The sequence below is a fragment of the Chiloscyllium punctatum genome, chromosome 20, assembly GCF_047496795.1.
Source record: "Chiloscyllium punctatum isolate Juve2018m chromosome 20, sChiPun1.3, whole genome shotgun sequence".
NCBI classification, from domain to species: domain Eukaryota; kingdom Metazoa; phylum Chordata; class Chondrichthyes; order Orectolobiformes; family Hemiscylliidae; genus Chiloscyllium; species Chiloscyllium punctatum.
Genome location: NC_092758.1, coordinates 20,453,307 through 20,469,933, shown reverse-complemented (window position 1 = coordinate 20,469,933; position 16,627 = coordinate 20,453,307).

Genomic DNA, 16,627 nt, shown 5'->3' with positions numbered 1-16,627 from the left:
ATGGCCAGGTGCTGACAGGTGGGACTAGATTGGGTTGGAATATCTGGTCGGTATGGATGGGTTGGACCAAAGGATTTGTGTCTATGCTGTACATCTCTATAACTCTATGACTCTATGTCTGTGAGATTCTAAACATCCATGTCACCTTCCTGATAGCCCTTCCTGTAAACCTCATTGGCTTCACACCTCCCCAGCCCAACACAGTCTGTCTACACCAGCCTCCACCTGCCACCTTTACCCCGAGCCCCTGGAATATGAAGTGATTGTACCAAGTGGGGTCAGGCATTTCCTTGCCTTGAAGATGGATGCTCCTGTCTATGGAGGTGCCTGACTCCCTTGTGTTGCCTTCACATCCATTCATTAAAATATCCCCCTTGCAGATACTGTTGACCCCCTGCCTCACAAATGTCATGCCCCCTTCCTCACAGCCTGCGCCCTCCAGTGCCAAAGGATAACTTTGAAAAGTGTGGCGCTGGAAAAGCACAGCAGGTCAGGCAGCATCCAAAGGGCAGGAGAATTATCGTTTCAGGCATAAGCCATTCATCAGAAATGAGAAGGGTTTATGCCCGAAACATCAACTCTCCTGCTCTGCGGATGCTGCCTGACCTGCTGTGCATTTCCAGTGCCACACATTTTGACTCTGATCTCCAGCATCTGCAGTCCTCACTTTCTCCAAAGGATAACTTTTCAAGTCACCATTCCTTAGCAGTAGTTTCCCGTCCAAGCTCTTTCTCTGGGTTATCTCGAGAATGTGACTTTAAAGAAGTTCTGGGATTTATATATTAATGAATCGAAATCTGCAACCCATTTGAAAATAGGAAAGACTTTACAGTAATCTAGGTTTGTTCACTATGTTGTTTTAATTGCATGACACTGTGATCTTTTGCTATAAATTTTGTGTCTTATGATCCTGCCCCACTAGTTATCTGATGAAGGAGCAGTGCTCTGAAAGCTAGTACTTCCAAATAAACCTGTTGGAGAATAACCTGGAGTCGTGTAACTTCTGACTTTGTCCACCCTAGTCCAACACCAGATCCTCCACATATATGATATTATTCAACATGGGTATGATCCTGGTTGAATCGTATGTGGAGTGCTGGTATTGGACTGAGGTAGACAAAGTCAGAAGTCACAGGACATCATTAGGGTGAATGGGAAAAGGTATGAAAGAGACCTGAAGGGCAACTTTTTCACATAGAGGGTGGTACGTGTATGGAATGAGCTGCCAGAGAAAGTGGTGCAGGCAAATACAATTGCAACATTTAAAAGGCATCTGGATGGGTATATGAATAGGAAGGGTTTGGAGGGATATGGGCCAGGTGCTGGCAGTTGGGACTAGATTGGGTTGGTATGTACAAGTTGGACCAAAGGGGCTGTTTCTGTGCTCGACATCTCTATAATCTATGACACCAGGTGATTAAGGAGCAGCACTCCAAAAGCTGTTGTTTTCAATTAAACCTGTTGGATTATAACCAGCGGCTTCCGGTTGAATCACTTTTACCTTTTCTACCTGCAAGTATTTTTGAAATCATGCAATGGCTTTCCTTTTCCATCGATGAACAAATTACAACACAAATTACTCTGGCAACTCTCCAATGTACTTTGTTCTAATTACACTTCAACTTGATCTTCCTGATAATCCATCCATAAACTGCTTCCTAATAAATCACCCTTTGCTTCTCCTCTGATTACTCTCCATGATTCTCTGCCTAGATCACATTTCTGTTATTCTCTGCACTTCTTGGTTGTGAGAAGCATGATAAAACACAAGAAGCCTGGTTAACAGTTGCAAAGAATTTATATAAATTGCAAAGCTGTTTACTTTTTTGTCAATGCTGTAAATGATGTGCATCTTAGTCTCCTGATTTGTCTGTTGAATACCTTTGCTTCCATGTCAATATCTCTGCACACAGCAACCAGAAGATGGAACATCATTTAGCCAGTTCCTCTCTCATCTTCCTTCCTGGTATTGCAAAATACTCTTTCAACTGTAAAAGTGGGTTTAGTGTTCACCATATGGATGCCAATCCCAATTACCCTATAACACAAAAGTCTTGCATAGCAAAATGCCGCTTATGTGCCCATATAAAATGCAACCTTCTTCTTAATAAAAATGCTACTTTTTCTATTCACTAAACTAACTCAATACACATTCATACCAGACATGATTTACACAACAGACTGCTGTCGTAAAAAGTTTTGTATCATATCACTTCTGCAACTGGGTTGTATGAACTGACAAGAGCTCATTAGTTCTTTGATGTATAAATATTCTGAATTAATGATTAAAAGATCAGCACTGATTTTATTGCTGCTTTGAATTGTCTTTTTAGGGTTGAGATGAATTCACTTATGGGCAGAAGAGAAAGCCAACCAAAGGAGCAACAGCATCAACTTTGAGAGCTATACAAACCAAATCCATTCAATTCATTTCGAGAAGGTACTGATTAAAGGCAAGATGACCAGAAACAAGGGGAAGTAACTGAACAGAACAAAGAAGAATTATGGCACCTGACAGAAAATGTTTTGACTTCACTATATTTTGACAGCACTACTAATTAAAGTGGAGTCAAATGTAATAAGCAAGCTAAATCATCCCATTCTGTTAAGTTAAAAATCACACAGGCACCAGGTTATAGTCCAACAGGTTTAATGGGAAACACACGAGCTTTCGGAGCGACGCTCCTTCATCAGGTGATAGTGGAGGGCTCGATCGTAACACAGAATTTATAGCAAAAATTTACAGTGTGATGTAACTGAAATCATACATTGAAACATTGATTGTCTGTAGAGCCTTTCATCTGTTAGAATACAGTGATAGTTTCATTTCTTTCATGTGTAAATCACAAAACCTTTTTTTAAAGTTGCATTCTCGGGTTGGCTGTTAACAATGGTGATTGTGAGACAACATGTTGAAGGTGTTACCCCACACACAGAGAACATAGGGGGCTAACACCTTCAACATAGTGTCTCGCTATCACCATTGTTAACAGCTAACCCGAGAATGCAACTTTTAAAAGAAGTTTTGTGATTTACACATGAAAGAAATGAAACTATCACTGTATTCTAACAGATGAAAGGCTTAACAGACAATCAATGTTTCAATGTATAATTTCAGTTACATCACACTGTAAATTTTTGCTATAAATTCTGTGTTACGATTTACCCCTCCACTATCACCTGATGAAGGAGCGTCACTCCGAAATCTAGTGTGCTTCCAATTCAACCTGTTGGACTATAACCTGGTGCCTGTGTGATTTTTAACTTTGTACACCCCAGTCCAACACCGGCATCTCCAAACCATTCTGTTAACTACATGAAAGTTCCGTAATAAACCCAATACACTGAAGCATATTTGATGAATAAAGGCAAAATACATAGCTTGGGTATGAACCTTGCCCAGTACTAGTTTCTGATGGTTTCTGTAGCATTTTCCACAGCACAATTGATTTATTTGGAAAGCCTCACTTTTGCAGAAATTGAAAAAAAGCTGTAAAGGTTATTTTCTGCTGTAAGCATTCTCCAGTAGGTTTCTCAACACTCTTTCTACATATACTAACTGCTTCAAGTGGCTGCACAGTCACTGACCCTGACAACAGCATTGAAATGGCACTCACACAGTGCCTAACATTGCAGTTCCTATGCTGCAGGGGAGAGAACACTCTCTGATTATTTGTGAGTGTTTCTCTTAAATATAATTTTAGTTTCCTTTTTAATATTGCTATGGTGAGGAATATCAGTAGTTCTCAAGCCCAGACCCTGGATCAGGAAGGATGTCAGTATATGTCATACTGTTCTACCATGCCAAAATGTCTTCCCTAATTTTGAAAGAGTGCATTAACCGTGTCAATTATTAATCCCAATACCAGCTTCAGAACTGTTGTAGCAGTTCTGTTACTTCCTCCAGACATCCAGTTGACATCTTGAGTGAAGCAATCAATTTTTCAGCATGTAATGACAAATTAAGCACAGTTTATATGTTAAGAAGTGTGTTGCTCTGACTTCTTAAGTCACACTTGCTTCTGAATCAGGAATAGACTAAAGTCCCACCCGAGAGTACAGTACAAAAATCTTAGTTGACACTGCAGCACTGAGAATGTGCTGCACTGTCAGCAGTTGCCAGGGTTGGAGGGTTTGAGCTACAGGAGAGGCTAAATAGGCTGGGGCTACTTTCCTTGGAGCATTGGAGATGACCTTACAGAAGTTTATAAAATCATGAGGGGATAGGGTGAACAGCTAATGTCTTTTCCCCAGGGTAGCAGAGTCCAAAACTAGAGGTCATTGGTTTAAATTGAGAGGCAAAAGATTCATAGGAGACCTTGGGGGACAACGTTTTCACACAGAGTGTGGTACAGTATGGAACAAGCTGCCAGAGGAAATGGTGGAGGCTGTTACAAATACAACATTTAGAAGGCATCTGGAAGGGTACATGAATAGGAAGGGTTTAGAGGGATATGGACCAAATGCTGGTAAATGGGATTCGATTACTTTAGGATATCTGGCCGGCAAGGATAATTCGGACCAAAGGGTCTGTTTGCATGTTGTACATCTTTATGATGCTACATTTCTATGTCCTCTGGTTTGGGTGAAATAATAAAGCTGCCCTTACCACCACACCATCCCCCGCCCCCAACACCCTTCCCAGCCTTCTGCAGTGTATGTAAAACTTCATGTCGCACAATTTCAAAGAGAAACATGGAGTTCGCCTTGAACAATGTCAAAAATATGGATCATCTGTTCAGTGTTGTTTCTGGGATCTTGCTATATATAAATTGTTTGATTGCCATGTATCATGCATTGAAACCTAACTATATTTCAAAAGTATGATAAAGCACTTTGGAATATCCTGAGGTCATGGAAGGCCTGGTGTAAATATAAGTTTTCATTTCTACTCACACACAGCATTTGATTTAATCTGTGTCCATGTCAAGAGTGTGTTGCTGGGAAAGCACAGCAGGTCAGGCAGCAACCAAGGAGCAGGAGAATCGATGTTTTGGGTATAAGCCCTTCATCAGGAATGAAGATTGAGAGCCAAGGGGAAGTCCATTCACTTGGAATCTCTACGACTTTCACCATATCAATTTAGATCCCAGACCTACAGACTACAAATATTACATAAAAGCTAATGAGAAAATTATACAAAGCATTAATGTGGGAAAATATAAAGCCACAAAATATTGGTTATTCTTTTATTTGGAAACACATATTTCAGGGAAATAAAATAAAAGTAGTTAAAGTTATGGATTGCAAGAACAGGGTAAATAGGAACAGAATGTTTCTTGTTATTAAAATGATAGGCCATTGATACAAATCAAAATTCAAGAGTTAAAGGCAAAACAATTCCTTAATATAAAATCTTGCACAACTTTGAAATAAATTTCCAGGTTAATGCTGGATATAGAAACATTGAATGTAGCATAATCAGAAGTTGAAACTAAAAAGGGATAAAGTACTATTGAAGAAGGCAATTATGGCTATTTGATCCCCTGGAGGTAAAATTCTGAATGATCCCTGTGGCAACTGCTGTTGTAATTTCTATTGACATGAAATTAATTCTAGATGGATAAACAGCTTCTTGGAAGCATGCTCATATATTCTGAATGAATGATTTTCACCATGAGCGAGGAACTGAAATAAATTCAATTAAATCAGAACTAAAGGAGCTCCACTAGGTCATAGTGGCGTATACTGTTGCATGTAATACTTAACATTATGTACATCATGTGAGAAACCATACAGTCAAATGTTGTTTGTATATTAGGGGGAGACAACGGAAGATTTCTTACAAATATTCTTGTTCAAGATCTTGAGGTTATGTAGAGGATTGTATCAAATCTATTTGAAAATTATAAATAATCAAAAAAGTTAAGTTGCCCTAAAATCTTTTAAAATGCTCTATTTCAGATTCATTAAGTATGATTGGATTCAGGCCATAAGACCATAAGACATAGGAGTGGAAGTAAGGCCATTCGGCCCATCGAGTCCACTCTGCCATTCAATCATGGCTGATGCGCATTTCAGCTCCACTTACCAGCGTTCTCCCCGTAGCCCTTAATTCCTCTAGACAACAAGAATCTATCAATCTCGGCCTTGAAGACATTTAGCGTCCCGGCTTCCACTGCACTCCGTGGCAATGAATTCCACAGGCCCACCACTCTCTGGCTGAAGAAATGTCTCCGCATTTCTGTTCTGAAATGACCCCCTCTAATTCTAAGGCTGTGTCCACGGGTCCTAGTCTCCTCGTCTAACGGAAACAATTTCCTAGCATCCACCTGTATTGTACTTTTTTAATACTGGTTCACCTCCAGCATAGAGACAAAATGTTCATGCTTATTGTCAGAAACTGTGCTTCTCTAATTAGCTTAAAAATAATACAATACCAGGTAATAGTTCAAGAAGTTTATTTGGAAACACGAGCTTTCAGAGTGCTGCTCCTTCATCAGGCGGCGCTCCAAAAGCTGGTGCTTCCAAATAAACCGATTGGATATAACCTGGTGTTGTGTGATTTTTAAACTTTGTACAACCCAGTCCAACACCAACTTCTCCACATCATCTTTAATTAGTGTCAGTGCAGAGGAGTTCTACTCTAGCTTTCAGAGGGAAAAGATTTGCCTGTACCAACTCTCTAAGGACTTAATAACTATGCATGACCAAATGTAGTTCTTATTGCTAGCATGCAGTTAACTTCCTTGTTAACCAAGAATAGTGCCTCTTTTGTATTTGTTCTACAGTGATGCGTCCTCTACCACTAATTACTAGATAGGCTGAAAACAAAGCAAAGATAAAGCAAGACTGGTGGCAATTAACTATCTCAACAATCCTTACCCAAATTCTGTTTGGCTTGTAGCACTTGATGCTGCTGTGTTCTGTCATGCCCAAGGTATAGTTCCTCCTGTACAACATCCTAATCCTCCTCTTTGAAAGACAGCTCTCACTTTTACAGCACATCAGCCTCCATCACATTCCCTTGTGCCTGATCCGGATGTGCAGAGCAGTGCATGCAAAGATTATACAGCCCGCTCTGTCAGGAGTGTGCTGCAAGGCCCATCAGGCTGATTCAAGCATCTCATCTTCAGCGGATCTTTTACCTGCTCCATCATGACCATGGTCTAAGTACAGGCTGCATTATATCAACACTCTGCTTCAAATCAAGGTTATGTAATGGAGGTATTAGCCACGATCAGAGATGGTAGCCCTTGTAACTAGCGTAATGACATGGTGCAGATTTCTTGTGACCAGCACCAATCCAAGTGTGGTTGCAGCCATTTTGCATTCATGCAAATGGCAGTGCAGATTGTGTTTGGCACTTTGAGTCTCAGGTTCAACCTTGTCATTAGAGACACCTACTCTGAAAATTCTGCAACAATTTAACTGGCACTCTGTGGATATCGCTACTGATCTCCAACTTGTTCCTACCCATCACCTTGCATTATGGCTGAAACTTTTATCCTTACCCCGAGCACTGATTCTCTCTCTCTCTAGTTTAGTCCAGTCCAGCATCATGATGCATATTCCCCCCATCAAGGACACAGTGGTGGCACTTATCTATAAACAGTCCCTCCCCCAGCATCTAGGTTCTCACATGCACTACCAGCTCCCTCCTCTCTTTATATCATAGAAACTCTACTGTACAGATAGAGGTCATTCAGCCCATTTGGCCTGCACTGACTCTCTAAACAACATCCCACCCAGATCAACCCCATCACTGTAACCCACATTTACCATGGCTGAGCAACCTAGCCTGCACAAGCCTGGACACTATGGGGCAATTTAGTATGGCCAATCCACCAAGCCAGCACAACCCTGAACACTATGAGGCAATTTAACCTGGCCAAACCTAACCTGTGCATCTTTGGATTGTGGGAGAAAACCAGAGCACCCAACAGAAACCCACACAGACACGGGAGAATGTCACCTGAGGTTGGAATTGAACCCGAGTCCCTGGCTTTATGAGGCAGTAATGCTGTGTTCACTTCAGGTCTCCCAGCTATAGGAAAGATGTCGTGAAACTTGAAAGGGCTTAGAAAAAATTTACAAGCATGTTGCCAGGGTTGGTGGGTTTGAGTTATAAGGAGAGGCTGAATGGCTGGGGCTATTTTCCCTACAGCATCCGAGGCTGAGGGGTGACCTTACAGAAATTTATAAGATCATTAGGGCAAGGAGAGGGTAAACAGCCATGGTCTTTTTCCCAGGGTAGGGGAGTCAAAACTAAAGGACATACGTTTAATGGGACAGGGGAAAGATTTAAAAGGGACCTAAGGGATAACTTTTTTACGATGCGTGTATGGAGCGAGCTGTCAGAGGAAGTGGTGGAGGCTGGGACAGTTACAGTATTTATAAGGCATCTAGGTACATGAATAGGAACGGTTTAGAGGGAAATGCTGGTAAAGGGGACTGGATTAATTCAGGATATATGGTCAGAATGGACAAGTTGAACCGAAAAATTTGTTTCTATGTTGTACATCTCCATGACTCTATGACTCTCTGCTAACACTGTGCCACTGTTCTGTCCATACGTTGAATGTATTCCAATACATTCCTTGTATGATCCAGATTTCTGCCTCTAATCTCCACATTATTGACACACAATTGCCTATTACATGTCTGCTGATAGTCTCACTTAACTTTCTTTCCTCTGACCCATAGGATGAACAGTGCCAACTCTCCTGGCTGACTTGGATAAACAACCCTTACTGATAACCATACATGTGCTCATTCTTATTTGTGTTCTTTTGAAAAACATCATCATTTTATCAGGTTCAATTATAAACAGTAAAGCTGTTTTGGTACAACTTCTGGCCAGCAGAATCAACTGTATTAAGAATTTATTTTAACTGCAGTGGTTGAATAGTCAACGATATCTTAAATTTTGCTATTGAAGACTCAGCATCAACTGAAAGACATTTAAAGCCAAATACCTCAAAAGGCAATATCTCAAATACATGAAATCAAGATTTTCTTCTGACCTCTCTGTTGTGAAGAATTGAAAAACGTCAAGTAATTTATCTGAACTTCTTACTTTCTTCCTTTAAGGTTCGGCAAACAATGTTCTGAGATCAATAAAGTCATCTTCTTACTGAGTGAAGTTTATCACTGGTGTTGGACTTATGAGCTTGTTTAGGTTCATCAACACATTTTCGAACTTTGAAAGTGAAGCATGTGTGTCTACTCAAAAGGAAGAGTATTAGTTGCTGATGATATACAGCTGTTCTATATAGTATTGATCACTATATTTTAAAGTTACTCTCAGCAGTGCTTTGATTATTTTTTCATTCATTTGTGGGATGTTTATAAAGCTGGTTGTTTCAGTGATGATGCCCATTCCTAGTTGCCCTTGAAAAAGTACTGTGAGCTGCCTCTTTGAATCACTGCAGTCCATTTGCTGTACATAGAGCCACAATGCTGTTCAGGTTGGGATTTTCAGGTTTTTGACCCAGCAATGCTGAAGAAAGGGAAAATATTTCTAAATCAGGATGGTGAGTGGCTTGGAGGGGAACTTGCGGATGGTGGTATTCCTGTGTATCGTTATCCTAGTCTCTCTAGATCGAAACCGTCATGTGTTTGGAAATGTTGTGACACGGGGAAAACTCTCCTGCTTAATTTAAACCAGCATACAGAAAAGATTTATCCCATGCAGTAATCAGTGAAAATTCGAAAGGCCAAGAACTTTTTCAAGTAAAAATTAACCACTTTATTTCTTAAGATAAAACAGAATTAACTAACAGTTAGTTAGGGGTGGCATGGTGGCTCAGTGATTAGCAATGCTCTTACAGCACTAGGGTCCCAGGTTCAATTCCAGCCTTGGGTGGCTGTCTGTGTGGGTTTCCTCCCACAGTGCAAGGATGTGTGGGTCAGGGATATGGGACTGGGTGAGTTACTCTTCGGTGGGTCGGTGTGGACTGGTTGGGCCGAAGGGCCTGTTTCCACACGGTAGCTAATCTGAAAAAAAGCTAGTTACAACTCCTTCCTCTAACCTACCTTTTACCTTCCCTTCTATAATACTAGTAATAAACCACCACCACAATTAAAATTTAGCAAAAATTCAAGTTTTCAAAGCCAGCAGATGTCAAATCTTCTATTTGGATCTTCCTGTGTCTTTTTTTCTTCTTCTTAGGGATTATGCTTCACATGTCTCAGATTGATAAAGGTACCCTTAAGAGAGTTTTTCTCTGGACAGTCTGTTGATGTTGATGGATTGGCAGTTCTCCTCTCAACTGTTCAATTTTCCCTGGGTCTTATACCCCCCCCCAAAGCATCAGATTGTGTCATTGGCTTTTAAGAGTGTCAACATAATAAATTCAAACTTGATTGGAATTTGGTATTTTTCGGGGTATAATTCAAATTGATTAGTCTAATTCAAATCTTTTTTGTCATTTCCAAGCAACCCAGCTAATCTAGCTTTTGACTAAGTGTTACATTGTTACCTTATTGAGAACACTTGGTGCTGTCAGGTAGTCCTCCTAGCTCTTAACTCTCTTAAAGGTTCAGTACACCCACATCTTCATAACAGAAAATGCTGCCTCAGGAGTCTTGATGAAGTTCTGTAGTGGATCTTGCAGTTGTTGCCCATCGTTGCTTCTGAGAATTGGTTGTGAATAGAATGAACACTTGCAGATGTGGTGCCAATCAAATAGGCTGCTTTACTCTTGATGGTGTTAAGCTTTTTGTGGTGTTGTTGGATCTACAATTATCCAGACAAGTGGAGAATATTTCATCACATTTCTGACTCATGCCTTGCAGATGGTGGATAGACTCTAGGGAGTAAGTTACGTACTCTGTTGACTGCTCTATATTGTCTGGTTCAATTCCCTGTCTGAATGATTTATCATTTAAAACCTGCTTGAAAGTGCAATATCTTTCTTGATTGCCATTATGTTTTGACTGTTGCTGTCTTCTCTTGTACAACTGATTTACTTCAAATACTTAATTCTGTTAATGCAGCTGACTTTACTGTTCAGTGTTTTAAATTGTTCAATCAGTTAAAGTGTGTTAATGTTAAATCTTCTTCAGTAAATTTTCTAAAGATAGTAATTTTTTTTCATCACTGGATAATGAAGAAGAATTGTTAATAAAACTTCATTATGAATAATTTTAACTTCCATTTTCTAATTTCTCTTTCCAGAAATGTTCCTTAATTTCTGCTAATTAAAGTTGGAAAAGTTCTAAATGTTTCAGAATTACCTTTCTATTTTTGCTATAAATGTTGTTTTCAAGTGTTTACACATCATTGACCTGTCTTAAAATTAAATAATACTTCGTTCCATCTTTTTGTACAAAAGAGAGGAAAACTTTTTTTCACATCATAGCAACAATTGTGGATCTCGAGATCTCATTCTGAACATCCAGTCTTGCACAGAAATGTTGGGTAGTGGCCAGTTGTGTTACGGGGTAGCTGAAATATTGGCTCGTGCATCACTCCTCAGTCCTGAGCACCACCACTTACACAGTAGAGAGGAGGGCTCCAATCTGTGCAATGCCCATTGACAAGTTAGAGCTGACCTGCTCTCCGGGCCTTGGCAGCAACAAGAGCTTTTCCAATGCACCAGGCAACTATGGGATGATTCAAACAGATTTGTAAGCCAATTATTTTACTTTCAACAAACCTGTTTGATATCATAATGAATAAAAATACCTTGTATTGTTAATGAAGCCGTGCACCTCTTTCTCCAGATTTGCTGTCTCCAGCACAGGTTTAAAACAATGTCTCTCGCATGTTACCCCACGCTGTGCATGGTTTTTCCACCTTGCAAAGTTGTTTGAAAATGAAGTATTTTATCATTGTACACAGAATACCATACTTTCCACTGGTGTTGCAGTTTGGATATTTTGTGGATTGTATCAACCATTGAGTTTGTACTTAGAACCTACAATCTTCAATGTCCTGAGAGGATCGTTTCATAGTAACATCCATCCTTCAGTCGCTCTTCAACACCGTAAGGATTCAGTTAGTTCAGCAATTCTTCCTGAAAATTCTTTACATGGGGTTGGAGGCAATCATCAAATCAACAATTCTGTTTGTCAGTAACCCCATTTGAAAAAAATCACATAATGACTGATTTTCCCCGAACCAGCTCACAAAGTGGTTTTTTAACTGTATAGGCTTCAGTCTAAATGATATAAACTCTAGTTGTGAGTATGGAAAATAAATCTGACTCTAAATCTGACTCAGCAGGTCTGGCAGCATCTGTGGAGAGAGATCGGAGTTAATGTTTCAGGTCGAGTGACCCTTCCTCGGAAGTCATCTGACCAAGACGTCAACTCTGATTTCTCTCCACAGATGCTGCCAGACCTGCTGAGCTTTTCCAGCAATTTCTGTTTTTATTTATGATTCCACACTTCTTTTGGTTTTTGCTGTTATGACTTATTAACAGAGAGCTTAAGAGTTGCGTGCTATCCTTTTCAATGGGATCACATGGGAGACGGTTTTACATAGTGATCCCTGCACAAAACAAAACAAGTCTAAACAAATATTTATCCAATACTGCCTGCTTGACATTAAAACATCTTGAACAATGTCCAAGTATCAGTTTATAGATCGTACCATTGCACTATGATTTCAAATATTCCTCTTTGTCCCATTTTTAATTTACCCAATGAATTGTTTGTTTTCCGGCTTACAGGCTGAGAATCAACAATTAATCATTTTGTGGCCATTCCTTTTGTCAATAATCACTTTGCCAAATCTATGAAAGAAACATCTAAATGATAGATGCCTGATTTAACTATGAATAGATCCCATCTTTCCAAACGTTTCCTATTTCCTATTCTGAGGGCTTTGAGCGATAATCATAGACTGATAATGTTTGTACATTAAGAGTGAACACTTAAGTGCAAACATTCTCAAGTAATGGCACGAGCCACATGAATGGTTTAGCTTCAAAGATTCATGAGTTTTTTTGTGAAAAAAATATAAATCATATTAGTATTATAAAGGACTTGGTTTAACGTTATAGTAATATGATATCAGAAGGAATTAATCAAGACTGTCTTGTATATAATTAATTTTACAATAGAAGTATCTAAATGAGATTATGTATTAAGATGATAACTGTATCAAATGTTGAACAGTGAATCTGTGTAAAATTAAGTATTTGTGCTTGAATATTTAGATTAAAGATAATTAAAATTAATTATTGGAATTAGACTCTTCTCCAGCCTCTAAATGTCCATCTTTTTGTCTTCTCAATGGTTCAGGTTCAGTGGGTCTGAGATATTTTCAATTCACGAAGAGGCAGTTGTGAGTTGTTAGTTATAAATGATACATGGCTATTTTTATCATTGCAGTGGTGCACAGCTGGGTAACATTGATAAAGTGCTAACCAAAAATTCAAGAGTCTTCCTATATATTTAGAGTCAGTTCATGAGAATATTCAATGGGTTTGCAGTGCAGCATTTATTGCCCACTGTCAGCTAGCTTAACTGGGGAATGCAAAACAGTAGTTCAAATTTAATGTGAAAGATCCAGTCAAAAGAAACCAGCCATAAATAAAGTAAAATCTGTTTCATCTTTTATACATGCTGAGAAAGGATTTCAAATATTCCTCAGTTTTCTTATGGTGGTCAGGAATGATAAAGGGGAGATGTATAACACCCTATTTAACAAGTGGCAACGTGGACAAGCTGCTAATTAAAGTTGTCACAATGATTGTCCTGTTTGGTAATTCAGTTGGACCATTTTCAGAAGAATGCTCCAAACCCATCAGTAAGTAGCAGCTAGGTTGAGCTGTGTGTGGATGTAGAAATTGAAGAAGATGGCAAGGCATGACTACAAAACAGAACCATCTCTCACATAAATTGTCCAAGACTGCATCAAATTGTGGCCAGTCAACTTATACTATTATTGCACATATATACCTGTGCTCGGTTACAAACATTCATCAAGTAACACAACATTTGTGATGTTGCTATGTTTGCATTTTCCAAGAGATTTATACATCAAATCATTATAACACAACCTAGCAAACAGTATAAGTTACTTAATGACAAACTGTCATTGTACACAAAGTAATTCAAATTACCTTTCCAGGTGCACAACAAGATTGTACAAAATTCAATGGCATAGAGTCCAAGTGGAGGAAAATCATAATGAGCAATTCCTCTGGCAGAAGCTTCCTGAATATATGCTGCTGCAGATCATGGAGCTTGATGGGCTCTTCCAAATGCGGAGCATCTGTCATCACACTCTTACATCTTGTCCCATTTTACACTCACTCCCACAGTCAAACACACAGACTGATGCACCAGACAGTATTACACAAACGCTGTTCGAAAACAGTTGGTAATCTAGTTCCCAGACAACTATGTTACATTTAATACAGGGCTGTGGAAATCAAATGCTGCCCCATGTCCTGTGATCCCATATATGGCTATCAGTGTAATGCTTTAGATTTCTGGATAACCACTCTGTTATTGTACACAGCACCAGCTTCAGCTGTGCACTTGATTAACTGCAAAGTATTTACATGTTCAACATCATTGTCATTAAGACTTGTAAGTAACTATACCACTGACTGTGCTGTCTCCAAGCAACAGAACAAACATTATCACTTCTCATTATTATGCTTCAAAGGTTTTTTTTTGGTTTGATTGATATCCAAAATAGCGAAGATCCTCCATTTGGCTGCATTATTGTAACTCATCAATTTACTGTTACAAATTAAAAGTGACTGATTTTGGTTTAATTATATCAATTATATTCAAAAAGTAATGCTGCTGGCATTCAAACTGTTTTCCATATTCCATTGGAGTGCAAAGATATCTCTAGTTCAGGAGTCATTTTGAAAGCCTGCTCTATCATGAAGACAACATTAGTCTAAATTAGTACTTGCTACAAACATGTTACTTGCAATTTCCATTGATACTGTCAGTGGAGATGATTTACTAGGCCAAACAGCACTGCTATCTGGAAAGCTAAACTTTGAGGTCCAATGACCAGGTAATTCATCTTAAGTGCTGTGCCCATCAACATAAACAGACTGGACAATTGTGGAAATTTTAACCTGAAAGAATGGTGCATTTGGGTTGAGGGTGATGTTTAAAACCTGAGAGATCTGTTGCATAAACCCACCTCCAATATTCTGACTTTCCTTTTAAGTGAAGCCAGAATGAGGCTTTACAAACAACATGCTGTAAGGATGTATTAAGGAAACTTAAATGTGTTAAAAGAGCCTGTTTAACTGATTAATAGTCAGGCTTTTAGATTTTAGCTTCTGTAAACTGGTTTTCTTGGATTGGTAACTCAATGACTCCCTTGAGGTGAAGCTTTGGTTTACTCTGGAGGTGAGTGCCTTCATGCTGACTCCTTGAATCAAATTACCTGCTTGAAGAGCCTCTACAGTTTGGCATCTTCCCAGCAACCTGTCCCTGTACTAAGGTTTCAGACTGCATCATTAGACCATCAACACTCCCACCCAAACTCCAGACAGGACCACACCCCACCTGATTTATATACCCTTCTCGATCAACCCTCATCTTCCCAATTGACGCTCCCCTCTGATCAAACACCACCCACCTACTTCCCAACCTGATCAAAAGCCTCCTCTGTCCATTCATCCTTCTCTCTTCTGACATCCTTGCCTCATAACCACCACCTTCCCTGTCCCTGTCCCTGTCCTCTCATCAGTCTCCTATTGACCCAACACACCCTAGCCCACCATGCTGATGTCAATAAACCTGCTGCAGTACCAAGTTGTTGCTCACATAGAATTAAGTCAGAAATCAGGGTGACGTCTCAGTCTTACTGACTCCAGCTACATGCTGTGGACTGGAGAGTTCCAAATGACTGCTTTTCCATGATTGTGTGATTGATCCTTTTTTTGTAGGTCAGGTAATTAAAAACTCTCCCCCATCCACACACACTATCCATCAAAAGGCTGTTCACAACATAAACATTGAGCTAAATGTTAAAAAAAACTGTCTGAACAGAATACAGTGAACTGGACCATATGTTGTCTACGGACCAGTTGTTACTTTATTTGTCATGGAGTCTTGCTGCCATGTGAATTTGAACTGCAAGCCAATGATCTTCAAAATTATTATTACTTTTTAAACATGAGAGTCAAATGTCTGATTTAAAAAAACACAAATACAAGCCAAAACACAATGTAGGGCAGAGTGAAAAAAAAAATCAAGTTTGCAAAATTTGTTTCTGCTGATGAAATTTTAATCTAAGATTCTTAGACAGGATCTTTCAAACCCATGATCACTTCCACCTATAAAGGCAAGGGCAGCAGATGCACCAAAACTCCACAACCTACAAGTTCCTCTCCAAGCTACTCACCATCGTGACTTGGAAATATATCATCATTGCTTCACTGTAACTGGGTCAAAAGTTGGGAATTCCCATGCTAAGGGTATTGTGGGTCAACCCACAACAGGTGGGCTGGTTCAAGAAAGCAGCTCACCACTACTCAACAGTAACTAGGGAATGGGCAAGGAATGCTGACCAACCAGCAACACTCACATCTTAGAAGTGAATTTAAAAACCAGCAACTCAAAGTATAATTAATTTTAACAGCCAATCTAATGAAAAATTGTAAGAAATTCTGTTTAATGCTGTGAAAAAAATCAAACCTAGGCCTAACAATGAACAAATAAATACCTCTTGATCTAATTTTTTTCTTAATCA